Genomic DNA, 10,996 nt, shown 5'->3' on the forward strand with positions numbered 1-10,996 from the left:
CCCTACAGGTTGTTATCGAAATGTAAAAGCACGCAACAGACTCTTACCTAAAGTGCTTTGAATAAACTTAATTTCATTGTTGTTATTTATGTAAACTCCGAACGTAATTAACGGTTGCTTTACTTGACCTATGTAAATCTAATAAAATTATTTTCGCCTTTTATAGTATAGGAACGAAATTTTTCTTCTTTTTCGTTGGTTACTTTCAAATCATCAACATTAATTAGAAATTAGAGAATCATTTTGTATGTTGGTCTCGTATCGCATTTGCTTAAAACAAACTTACTTTAGCAGCAATACAAATATGTACACACATACAGCAATACGTCGCGTGTTCGCTCGCCCAAACGGACCCCCCGCCATTCATTTCCAATAACACATAATTTAAACTCGTCGCCGTCGTTCAAATCCGCTTATATTTGCTTAACAAATACCGTTCCAATCAGAAACGGTAAACGGGATTAACATCAAATATACTTATATTTTTTTTTAAAACGAAAGAGATGCTTTGAATTAAAAAATAAGCTTATATTTAATTAATGATACTCATAGTCGTTAAATAGAAACTTAAGGCATCCCTTAGTATTATGTATGAAATATCTACACTAAGGCGATGTTTACGTAACCATTTAATGATAGTAAAACATGTTCCAATATATTATCTCAAAAGCGGATATGATTACCTACATAGTTATAAAATATATTTAATTTATTTGAGTATCTTTCAAACTATATTTCGTTTATCACGAGTTAACCTGTTAAGTCTATTAACCTTAATAGCGCGATCTCAATTTAGTTAAAGTTCCTTGGATTGAGTTTTCATCAAAGCTCCTGTGGATTGCCAACCAAATGTTGTGGTTACAGGAATTTGTTTTAAAAAACATTGGGATCCTAAACTAATAGTTCCATCCTAGATACATCCATAACTTAAGAATTTTAGAGTTATTAAAATTAGAACCGAGATATTCATGGTAACAGTATTCGTATCTATAATGTTACCTATTGAACAATAGATGTGCGGAAACATTACCAAATGTACCAATAACAAACCTGTTAAATTCCGACAAACACTTAACTGTGTTCAGTCTTGTTTACTATCTATATTTAGAATCGATCAACGTCAGACCGATCGAGTAACTGCAAAGAGATGCTTCATATGTGGTATGTGTTTAATAAATACATTTATAAGTTTTAAACATAAAGTATTTTTGCGAGAATTGATTTATTATTGCCCGAAGAAAGTGTTAAATCATAAATGAAAATTAACGTAGATGTTATAAAGCCGTTTCAAATCTTATTTACCTTTAACAATCTAAAGAATCATGTTTTAGTATTACGCCTTATAAATATTATACACCTAAATACCCGAATGATATCAGAAAAGTTATGTTTGTCGCGTGTGTGTTTTCCAATCTGATTATCGAATCATATCCTTAGAACATTACACATTAACCCACTGTCAAAAATCGAGAAAATATACATGAAGGTACTACAAAATTAAGCCACTACTATCAGACTGTCACAAACGTAATATTACGTTTGCTGCATGCAATGTGTTAAAATAAAGCATTTCACATCTGCTGTTGACAAGCATGCTTTACCCGTAGTATTGTGAATTTTATTCACATTCAATCTGAACTTACGAGTCTAACCCTCATACATAAAACATGACGAAAATTATCCTACATATGGCAACAAAGTATGACAGCCACAATCGTCCGACAGAAAGCGAGGCGGGGGCGTATGATTAGAAATCGATAACTATATGCGTCACATTTCAGCTTACATAGCTATTGTTATTCCGTCCATTGTGATGTGACCCTGCAAATGTTATCTATTGTAACGCTTTTAGTGCGTTCGTAATCCCAATTGCTGGGGATTACATCGCTTCCTTTCTGTTCGAGACCTTTGCTGGCGTATACGAACAATTGACGAATACTGCAAGTAATGTATGACCCTATATCAAATGACTAATCTCTACACGATTGTTTTAACCTCGTATTGTGCATCGAGTTTTGAATAAATAATGACGCCCTAAAATATGAACATTATTTTAGACTATATAATAAGGACTGCAACATACGTACGAGTGTAAAAATGAGCATCTACTGTTTTTTTTCCTTTTCTAAATACATTCAACAACTTTGCTTCAAAGATCTGTTGTCAATTGTAAATTCTTCTTAACCTGTAAATGCCTCTTCAAGGCAAACAGTGTCAGACAAACTACTCAGTCACAAAAAAAAACATTAATTGTTTACGAGCTTAAATGTTCCAAAAACAAATGAGCGAAGTTATAAACCTAATCAGAAACAGACCAGTAGAGGCCGCGCGCTGCACCGCCCACTAAAACATAAATTAATTGTTCAACAGCACTGTTGTTTGCGACATTTATCGGAAATAGATACCTTGTTATTACAACTTAAATTACTTGATTTAAAGTTGGGTCATTTTATTGAACTTGGTTTCCAAATCTAGAGCAGCAATTTTATCCGTTTTTTATATAGGATAAGGGGGCAAACGTGAAAACCGAGGTGTTTAATAACGCCCACCAACATCTACATATCCGTTTTGTGAAGTTCAGCTACTGTCTTAGGCTTTAATAATACAAGGTTCTAATAGGTAGAAAGTTCGTGTTAAATATACGTCAAATATATTTGCAGGATTTTGAACGGATTTCTTTCTTGTTGCGAATGAAAACATATCGAATTCGGACTAAATAATAATAATAATAATAAATTTTATTTATTTCAAAACACAATTATTACAAACAAATTTTAGGTTGAGGCACCCTTTTAAGTAAGTACATACTTGTGTCAGGATGCCCCGTTCTTCCATAACATATGAAATTTTATACATTTTTATTCTGTTACATTTCGTTGTGACTTAGACTAATACATTGCATGTGTGTTTGCTTTTAAGTGTTAATGCGCGCGTGTTTGTTGTGTTGTGTTGTGTGCGTTTAAACTGCAAGTGCATGAAAGTGTATGCGTGGAACTAGTAGTGTGAGTATTTTGGTCTATTTTGTTTCTGAATGTGTCTGTTATGGTGCGTTAAGTAACATTTCTACTTCATCATATTCTAGTTGATTAAGCCAATTCGTAACAATATTTTTTAAATCATGTAGGTTCAAATGTGACATATTTAGAATTTTATTGGTTTTATTGTATATGTATTATAACTTGATGCTATAGTTTGTTTCGTACAAATAAAGTCGCAAATTCAAATGATTATTTTCTTTATTAGCTAAAGTAGAAATTGTTGTTTTTTTTATATTACTTCTTTCGTTATAATTATAATAAATCATATCTCAAGTAACTTGTACACACACACCTATGTATTTCATCGATTGTAAAACTATTTCGTAAACACATTTACAGTTAATGACCGATGATTCACGTATCTTGCACATGCGAAGTCATACCAAGGAGCACATATCTGTAAGATCATGAGGGCAATGTCTTGTACATGACTAATTGCTAGCGTGACTATCTTAACAGATTGCAAAATCTATAATAAAGTGGGCAGAGCACGTGTAGGCCGACTGCACACTTAGAAAACAACAAAAACAATTATGAAATTTAGCACATGTACTTAACAAACATAACTTCATTGCAGTTGTTTTTTACATTATTCTAGTCCAGCGGTTTAATCAGCGCTGGATTACAACTGAAAAAATTTAAGCCCATACTAGAAATCATGCACTGCATGATTTCGATCGACTGGAATAACTTCACTGACAAATCATTGACGATATTCTTTTTAATCGAAATTTTCACTGCTGTAAACAACTCTATTATTATCCCTGATTTTTCTTAAGAGACTGAAATTAACGACAGGTTTGGAGCCCAACAATTGGACGATAGAACGGCAATATGTACTTGTATATTGGTCCCTACATAATTAACATAAACAATTTTTAAAAACCAAAAATATAATTCATTTTATTGAGCACATAAGTACAAAAATTAACAAACAAAAGAATGTTAATATTTTTTTATCCGTTTTATTCATTCTCAAGCTTTAATGGTTATACGATATTGGAATAAATGTTTTAAAGATCACACGCATGCAGAACCACATTACGTCAAAATATGCGGAAGGTGAATGTAAAACTTGTTGCAATTTAAGGACATTTGCCTTGTTGAATAAAAAGACGAATATATGTATAAATTTTCTGAGAGATGGCTTATAATCCGCTACGATTTATTTAAACGAAACTGTGCATTTCGCAGAGATTTATGAAACTTATGAATGCTTTTTATAAAAAGTAATATAATACATTATTAGGATGCAAATAAATTAAAAATAAGCGCATATTGTTAAGGTATGCCCAATATAGATTATATTGTCCATAGTCCTTAATTCGTAGATCTATAAAATATGTAGAAAACTGACAAATTTAACACCGAAATTCGCTTTCGTCGTCTCTCTCAGAAATAGCGACAGACACTTCCCACACTAATAAAGGTTTAAAAATTATACGTCTAGCTAGACTCATAAAAAAAATTTAAGTTGAGAAGTTCCCGGTTATATGCACTATAAAAACTATTCTTATTCTATTCAAAAAATTTGAACTTTATATGCACATTAACTAACGCTACTCACGTACTCACTCGTATAACTGAACGTGTGAAGTACATAGGCGGAATTTTTATTGCTGCGAGCAATGTAACATTCCCATTTAAATGATCGCCGGACTCGTTTCTGTCGCCGCTTCCAGAACACGGTCGCGAAATAAATCTCATTACCGCGCCGCAATGTACTTTGCATACGATGGTAGAGACGTCCCGCTCTCTACGGAAACATCGCCCGCGCCGCTACGCCACCATACATAGATCACACGAGACTGCACAGTTCAACGACCTCCCTTATATTGATGATAATACAATTCGCCTCGCTTCATTTACCGTATTCTCTTAAATCTCAAATGGCAATGACTCGAAGACATCATGCGTTAAATTAGCCTGTAAATCATTCTTAATGAAAACGATTTTATTCCCGTTTTTGAACTATCAAGGTCAACCTCAGTATAAGCGTGGATGCAACGACCTTCAAGTCAAGTATTACAAATAACCCTGTAATTTAAAAGTTGTTTCAATTTACTGTGTCACTCGTGGTCTTGTGTTGAATTCCCAATCTTATAATAATTGAATGTTTTCCATATCAGTGAATTTTGGAGTTATATGGCTAAAGATTTTACCCATGTCACTTTAACAGTGATCGTTATAAAAGATAAATGTGTCCATATTCAAAAATTAAAAAAAAAAACAACTTTGAAAACATTGAAATTTGCTAATGAAACGTAAGAAAGTGCGAACATACGAAGCAAAACAACTGGGCAGCTTGTGAGCGATATACAACAGGGCAGTAAACGATCGGATCGACAAAAGCTATAAAACCAAATGTTGATATCTAAATGATAAATTGGGAAGCTATAAAACATGTGTTGGTGTGGCACGGCGTGTGCGCTTGTGTGCAAATGAATCGGCGCGCCGCCGTGCGAAGGACGCGGCCGCATTCCTCCGCCGCCGGAGATGACACACATAGCCGCGCCGCATCGCACTGCGCCGCGCACCGCTCGTGTGTGCGTGCGCGACGCTACGTCACGCGTGTGCCACTCTTGCACTGCATCGGCCTCACTGCGCACGTACTTGACAGTTGCTTTCTGCAAAACTATCAGAAAAGAATGCAGAAACATTTTAATTAGAAGTTTGCGTTCAATAAACCAAGAAGGAAAATAGAATTTTAATACACAAGTAGTAATTTCGGTGTATTAATATGTTTTTTTTTATGGGCGGTGCTATGCCGCCCTCTCGTTCCCCTAACATAGGCAAGGTCAGGGACCTGGGGTGCGGATTTCTTTATTTTCTTTATTTATAATTTTAAAAACAATATACATAAAACTTAAATTAATATCACATTCGTGTCTTAGCTCTATTTAAAAACATAAATTACTAAATATAAATAAACCATAAAATATTACAACTAGATATCTATGTACATTTAAAATTTTCAACTAAAATCATATACAATAACAATATCCATTTACAATTTAAAAAGCAGTAAAATTTTTAAAACTAGGGCAAAAGGGCTGTATATACAATAAATAATAAATACTTAAGAGCTACGAATGTGAGTCAAATATATCTCAGGTCTTGTATTAATATCTTACAAATTAAAACTTTTATGATCATGTACGCGTTGACGTAAAAGAAGATAGTCGATAAATATCCGTAATCATCGCCTACGTAACTTCGTCACAGGCTATAGTATAGTTTAAATGAACCTCGCACTATGTGATGATAGTGCAGAATGACTCAAAAACTTTAATTACAGTACATGTAGCGATAGAGCCGCTAATCTAGCCGGCGGCGGCACCGCCGTACCGAATCGCATACAAATGTGCCGACGACAGGAGCAAAAACTGCTGAATAACCTATTGCTATCCCACCTCGTAGGTTGAGCTTTATACAGTAATCATGCGGTCACGGTGCTCCGTGCACATTTTACAATAACATCTCGGATACATTCGAGCAGGTTCATTGTGTACTTATTATGTAGGCAATGAACGACGCCATTTATCAAACACAGCCAAAGTATGTGCCAACTGCGACAGCGGCGACATAGGGGCATGTCCGCAGACTGAATGCGATTCAGATTATATCTGACCTAGTCTTGTAAGCCTAAGCGATTGTTTTATTTAATGTTTTACATAACATTCTAGATGATTACAACATTATTCAAATTCTTGAAACGGTCTACTGTGTAGAAAGAAATCTAAATGAAAAAGTCCTAAATATCCAGACAAAGACATCATTCCACAAAACAAAAAATAAAACAAAAACATGAAAGCGTTTTAGTTTGTTGAATGGCTTGCACAATAGCTACGATTAATTTGATTGCACAAATAAACTTTTATTGTTTTATTGAGAAAAAATATCAAATAAGGTGAAAGCGTGCGGGTGTATAATTGGTCTACGTACAAATGGAAAGTCGCACGAGAAGACCGTCCGTGCAAGTCATTATTGTAGGATGTCATTTCACTTTGTATATAGTGAAAATTCACATAACTTTATTTATAAACTCTATATAAAAAGATACATGTTGTTGTCATAGAACCTGAACCATAGAGTTTGTGTTAAGCTCTTTTCGATTTCTTAGTATTCGAGTTGGGTTTTCGAATTATCACCGTAATAGTTCATTGCATTTTTATGTCTGCAAATATTTCAATTAAAAATGAGACTTAGAATATTGTAAATTACTATATTGTTCTAAAATTATGCTGTAAATATTTTCTGGTGACGTATACAATATTGATAATTGTCGGTTGCGCAGCGAATTAGTCACATCGTTGATAGGACAACAATTCAGGAGCGGCATTCGGAATTCCGGGAAGATAACTGTTCCTGTCATCGCGGCTTTGTTTGTGGCCGCCTGTGACCTGCCGGCAATCATTCGGGGAGGGGTTAAGGGAGGGGGCATGGTTGCGACTGGATGAAATGTTTGAGGCGCCTTCTAATTTGCGAAATCTGACCTTCTAACCCCCAAAACTCGCTTTGATATTTGAGATTTTAATTGCTTAAACAACAAAATCAACATTTTGAAACAGGATGGATTAGAGTAAAATGGAATGAATCTGTAAGAAATAAAAAAGCACTGTTAATTAATTGAAATTCAGTGTTTTTGGAGCTTAGTTTAAATGTATCAAATTGACGATTTTAAAATCTTTCGGGCAATCGCAAAATGGCGATTTATAAAAATACCCGTAACCAACCAGAAAATTGTATAGCGACTTATCATAATGGCTTAATAATTTAGAAGCAAAAAGCTAACGGGCACAAATCACAATATAATAGTAATACAGAGGACAAAAAAAAAGGATGAACTGTGCAATAAAGAAAGACTACATAAGTGTTAAATTGGTACGTAGTAAGTAAGTCTTCAATTTATTCCAACCTTGTTGCTCTTACGATAGAGTGGTAGTCAGTCGAAGCAGTTTTTATTACTTCTTATTGGCCGCCCTTGAAGAATCGGAGTTAACTATTATACAATAGGTTTCAAATAAGAATGTAAAAGGCCGTGCCAATAAAATATAAAAAAATGATTTAAGTCATATCGCGATAATTGAAGCGCTCATTGTTAATTTAAACGAACTATAAGGAGTTTTAAAGTTTTTATTCAAAGTGATGACAAAAAATGACTACTATGTTGTAGTGAAAATAGTGTAATCAATGAAGTTTCGGAACCAAAACCATAAAATCATTAAAAGAATATGCCTTAGACATAAAGTATTAACACCAAGCGTTCTATAAATAACTCATAAAGGAAGCATACAAAGACAAAGTCGTACAACATGATTCATGAGTACTGTAAGGGCCATAAAGGACTCGTCGGGGCGTTGCGGGGACAGGGGGGGATTATCTGCAAGCGACGGCGACGTGACGCTGCCAACGCGACATTGCGACGCCTCGTCCTCTACGAAGGACTTCACGCCTCCCAACAACCGCTAAGTAACAGGCTATTAATACATGGGACAGTATTTTTATTTTCTTTTATGTCTATCTGTGAACTTTGACGTCACAACTCAAAATCCATAATGGGTTGTAAATCGTAACTATGAAATTAAGAATGCTGGACCCTCCTCATACTGAGGTATGAAACTTTTTAAAACTCATAGTTTAAATCTCATGCAAAGAAAAATTCTAAGATTTTAATGTTTTATACTTCAACCAACTAAAACGTGACAAATAGCTAAGCAGCCGCGTCCAGTTGTGACTAAATAAGGTAACCTACGGGAGACACGTTGAATCCCCCATCTGGGAAAACATTCCCTCATTACACTTATCAGCACAATTAGAGATAATTGGCTTAATCACCCATACTGACACCGGTTGGTTCCGTCCCGCCCGTTGTGTCGCGTCGGGCTTGCAATGACTGCCCACAATTCGGACAATCATTATACTTTGTTAAATTGTAACAATGACCTTTGTTTTTGTACTCTTTTGTTAACATTGTTTAGATGTATGCATTATTTACTTTAACACTTACGTTTATTTTAAGCAAAATTTACAAAATTGAACTACCACTATAAAATAATTATATTTGAAATACTTTTAAAGATAGAATAAAAAGTTAAGAATCTATTAATAACACTCATAGATTTAATGTTCAAAAAACCATTAATCAAATATTATCCGATTTCTTTCGTCACGCACGCACTTAACTCACTGTTCTTCGAACAGAAATAATGTCAGCTGTTACCCTCTTCGGCCTAATCTCATTTCAAAAAATCTTCTACAAAAAGTAGAATTTTTTTTTTTAAAAACATAATCTTCGCCTTGTTAAAATTTACGACAAAAAACAAGCGGGTTTCGTGTACTTTTTGATTTTTGTAAACGTCACAATTCGTTGAAAAAACGTATTAGTTGGCCACCACGGTAAGCAAGGAGGGACCGCCACCAGTTGCGATCATTAAGAATATATATTTTACCCTAATTCCCCGGCCTGTACGCCCACGCACTCTAAGCGGATTGAAGGCTTATCGCTTTACCGCACTGCTCACCTATTTTTTTTTTTCAGTGCTAAATATAGTTATAAAAGATAAGAACGTTATTTACTCGGAAGAAAAAAAACGATAGCGTAGCTTTGATCCCGGAGGCTTTCCGGGGCGGTTTTTCGAATTCCGTGACTCAAATAATTAAGTCCGAATATGGGGGTCGCCGGGTGAAAATTATACATTGTTATTACAGCTATAAATCTTATTTTCGGTGAGCGAGCTCCGTCAGAATAATAAGTGCAACCAATATTATTAATACAAGTCCTGTCGTGAGGGCTAAATTTTATTATAAAAAAATTGACTACAAACTACAATCCTCTCTTGTGTTAAGTTGCAATATGGTCAAACTAATGTAGTTTTAATTTGTCAAGCTATTAAATGTTTGACTGACCTAACACAGGAAGTAATCCAAAATATTTAATTTCAAAGAGATTTCTGTGCGTAAGAAACTAATTAGAGTGAAAGTTTTGTAAGTCCGATTAACAACTTATCTGTTTCCTTTTACCACAATGTCCTTATTTACTAAAGATAATGTCATTCATCATACGTCATCCGTTTCACTTCTCAACGCATCAGACACAATGAAGAAAAAATTACTCTTTACTTAATGTTTATTGATTTGCGCAGTTAATATGAACCAATATCAAGTAGGACAATTAAGAAAACTAATAGAAATCCTATGAAAGTATGGCTTTGCAGACTGGGAAAGTGTATTATATGCTTCTGCGTCAGAATATGACGCAATAGACGCATTAAAAAGGTCATTTGGCTGAGCCCAAGCGCATTCGTTGTATGTTTCTCGCGAGTTTCTAAAGGATATTTGCAAGGATGCATTGCTCACTGTACGGTATTCTGTGTAGGAAACAATAAATTTTATTTTATTACCTTATTTGAATTCTTTGTAACTTTTGGATTTATATTATTTCCATTTACATGAAATGTTAGATTTGTAAAGTGGTCATCCATGTCCATATTTAAATGTGTTCATCATACGTTTTGTATTTGTCTCCAGCGAGAAACTAGTGAACGGATTTTGATGCGGTTTAGGTAGTTTGTTGACTTAGGTTTCAGTTTGGAAACTAATATATTAAGTTACATATGCCCTGACAAAGAAGAAACTTAGTCTGGAATATTAACAAACGTTATTGAGACACAGTTTTATCATCGAGATCGTTTTCGAAGAAATGATTTTATAGTACGGAAAAGAGTAAATCAGTAAAATGACAGCTTTTATGTCATACTGACTGGAGGCTAAAAGGGTAAAAAAATAAATCGACTTAGTGCTAATTATTATACTGTATTACTGCTGATTTGATGTTGTTTTGTGTGCAGTTTTAATAGTTTTTTTTTTTATTACAGAGCAGCGGCGGTTGCCGTTCGGCGAGCGTAGAGGGCGCGGGCGCGGTGACTGTAGCGGGTGCGGGTGGGGGCGGGGGCGCG

At 34.6% G+C, this 10,996-nt stretch overlaps 1 long non-coding RNA gene across 1 annotated transcript in view; it reads left to right on the forward strand.

Moving 5' to 3' along the window:
* Positions 1–10,992, forward strand: part of LOC106717911 — a 60,374-nt gene extending 49,382 nt beyond the window's left edge. The window contains exon 3 of the long non-coding RNA XR_001357358.2: positions 10,916–10,992. This is a non-coding gene — a long non-coding RNA (uncharacterized LOC106717911). The remainder of the gene's footprint in view (positions 1–10,915) is intronic.
* Positions 10,993–10,996: the final 4 nt, after the last annotated feature.

This window comes from Papilio machaon, chromosome 13, assembly GCF_912999745.1.
Source record: "Papilio machaon chromosome 13, ilPapMach1.1, whole genome shotgun sequence".
NCBI lineage: Eukaryota > Metazoa > Arthropoda > Insecta > Lepidoptera > Papilionidae > Papilio > Papilio machaon.